The sequence below is a fragment of the Haplochromis burtoni genome, unplaced genomic scaffold (genome assembly GCF_018398535.1).
Source record: "Haplochromis burtoni strain Fernald_Lab_line unplaced genomic scaffold, NCSU_Asbu1 Contig_118, whole genome shotgun sequence".
Lineage (NCBI taxonomy): Eukaryota > Metazoa > Chordata > Actinopteri > Cichliformes > Cichlidae > Haplochromis > Haplochromis burtoni.
In genome coordinates this window covers 1,326,339-1,329,630 of record NW_024582479.1, presented here as the reverse complement: position 1 = coordinate 1,329,630, position 3,292 = coordinate 1,326,339, and positions in this window count along the sequence as shown.

Sequence of the window (3,292 nt, the reverse complement as noted above, 5' to 3'; positions counted from 1 at the left end):
ACACACACACACACACACACACACACACACACACATGCTGATGATTGAAGCACTCACACATTCTGTCACCTGCCACAGATTAGTTGATTTCCAGAGACAAAATGTGTGTGAAATTTGCAGCCCACTTGTAAGAATTTAATTGTTAGTTAGCATGTCTGAAATATTTCTCTTACAGAGAAAATGAGATTAGTTGCAAGTGGTGAAAAAGGATGCAAAAAATTTGGCAAAAACAAGAAAACATCACTGTACCTTACTGCAATGGAAAAGCAATGACAAAGAATAAGGATAGGCTCAACCTGATAAGAACAGAAACTAAGCATCATTTCTGAATAGAAATTGTATTTATTTGTCTGTTTATTTATTTATTGTGGCAACAATTGATTTGTCTTATTTAAAGTCAACATTGTTTAATAAAGTATTAAACATTTCTGAGCAAAAGCATAAGATACAGAATTTAACAAATTGGCCTCATATGAGAATACAAACTCTCAAAGAGTTAAAAGGACTCCCCATCAAAGCTGTTAAAGAAATGTACAAAATGGAGAAAACAACTTTTAAATTGAGACTGCAAAATCATTGAAGTGATAATTACTTCAGACTGGGATCAAGGAGGCATGAAGCAAAGTGTTTCATCAGAGTACAACTGAAATGTCCAGCCTGCACCCCAGTACAATGTGTAATTACAACATAAGAAGCGAGCTTAGAGTACTCTAACACAGCATGCATGAATAATAATGTGAGACGGACGTTTTTTCTTTTCTTTTCTTTTCTTTTCATGAGAATCCAAAGACTCAGTGGCACTTTAACCTCCTAAGACCCGAACTCTTCCACGGCATGCATGTTTGATTTCTCTTTCATATTTGGGCATATTGGGGCCTGATGAATGTAAAAACAAAGAATTACCAGATTTATTTTTTTTTACCTTATTTTTGTTTTTAAGAAAAATGAGAGCCACATATGAGGATATTCGTTTAAAATTTTGATAGAACAGTAGCAGCATAATGTCCTCGTAAGTGGATATCAGGCCTTTGTAGAGCAAAATTGAGTATTTTGGTCTAAATAACCCAAAACGTGATGTCTACATATGTGGACGCCAGGTCCTAGGAGGTTAAAGAAATACCCACTGGGTTACTGCTTACAAGACTACTCGCTATATGACTCGTTTTTCCTTTCCTTTAAAACTTCCAAATGTTACCTCATTGTTCTATTGCATTTAATATTTAAGCTTCATTAAAAACTGCTAACCACTGAAAAGTACACTATTATTCAGAAGAATTACATGGTAAATATTGGGAAATTATACCATAAGTCTGCATTATGAGGTGCCACCAAATTATAAATAAATAAATAACAGTGTGTCTGGTTATTTTTGTCAAATGAATACAAAGAAGAAGAAAACATTAGCCGGATTACAGTAACTAAAGTTATGTTTATTAAACAAATTAAACAACACAGAGCTTTTAAAATAAAGATCCTGAAAGCTTTTGTTTTATCACTGACTGAAATTAATACAAGATTAAAAAACTAAACTACTAATTAAAAATTAGACTACATAAAACTTCCATCCATCCGTTCTCTTCTGGTTATCCTTACCAGGATAGGGCGAGAGGCGGAGTACACCCTGGACAGGTGACCAATCTGACGCAGGGCTAACACAGAGAGGTAGACGTCCATTCTATGGGCAATGTAGAATCACCAATTACTAGTTAACCTGATCCCAGTTAACCTGATCCCACTCCTTCTTGCTGTGAGGCAACATTTCTAATCAAGATGCCACCAATTAATACAACACTTTGATTAAACTCTGAATGGTAGTGACCAGGATTAACTCCTGCCAAATAGATTAAACTAACCAATGGAATTAATTGCTTCATAATCATGGAAAATACAAAGCTGGAACGATCAAATGAGTCAAAAATGATCTTTTATTCATGCACAAATTTGATATGTTTTTGCAAATAACAACAAAAAAACAACTTTGACACAAAGCTTTGTTCATTTATTTATTTATTTATTTGGCCACGCGATTTGTTTGGCATTGAAACAAACCCACATGCAGGAGAACTATGTTTATTAAAAATGAACAAGCACCGAACAAGTGACGGGCCATTAAGCCATTGTTTCTAATTACTTTCATGCAAAATTTGTCACCAGTAATCAAAGATCTTTAATCATAGATCAATAGACATTAATATGCCCATTTAAGTCTCACCAAAACTAACATGAGACAATCAAAATCAACTTGCAGAAAGGAAAGTGCAAGCACAAATAATATCCACTTTTGGCAAACTGTGTGTGAACGCAGGTCCTGTGTGTTGTATATGTGCAATATGTTAACAAGCACAAAGCATCCGAGGTCAGGATGAAAACAAAGATACACAGTCACAGCTGTTGGTTGATGTAGCATAAGGTCTGAGCAGAGCTGCTGCTTCTCTCAGTTCTGCCAGGCTAATAATATCCTGCTGAAGCTGCTGATTAGGAACACGAGGTGAGAGTACCTCACTGTCCACGCACGTCAGCGAGGTTTGCAGATTCTAAAAGTAGAAGAACTTTTCCCCAGATAGAAACACAGCCATGGGTTTTAAGTATTCTCGGCACAATAAAAAAAAAAAAACTCCCACGCATTTGCTAAAGTCGAAAAAGCAAATGCAGAAAGCAGTGACGTTAATAATGTATTTTTACAGCGTTTTTTATACCATAGCTGCTCACTGCTGTAAGTTGAAAATACTTAGATCTTGAGACATGCACTCTGACGTCATGACCACCATGGAGAAGTTTAAAAGAGAGGATATTATGTTCTCTTTTTTTCCCATGAGGATTTGTTTTTACAGTGGGATCAGATTTTCTGTACTAATCTTGGATTGATGGCAAAGAATCCCAGGCAGATCTGTAGTCCATTGCTTTCACTCAGATTTTAAGAGCTAATCCACATAATTTATACTGTCTGAACAGAAATCATAAGAAACACATCTAAAAGCATCATACACATCATCAGCCCATCCTCTGTTCTTTCTGTGAATTAATCAGGCCACCAAACTAACCACGAACTGTGAATTCAACAAGTAAAGGCACAGAAATCGGGAGGCGTACATTATAGACTGGAAACGATATATGAAAAAAGCAGGAAGTGACTAATGCAAAAAAAAAAAAAAAAAAATTTAAGGGTTTTTGCTCCATTAGGAAGAAAAGTTATTAACTCCCAGATTCAAAATGTCACGTCTAGTATTACATCCATTATTTCCTACATGCTCACTATCATTGAATGTGGCTTTAATGAACAAAGCAAGCACAG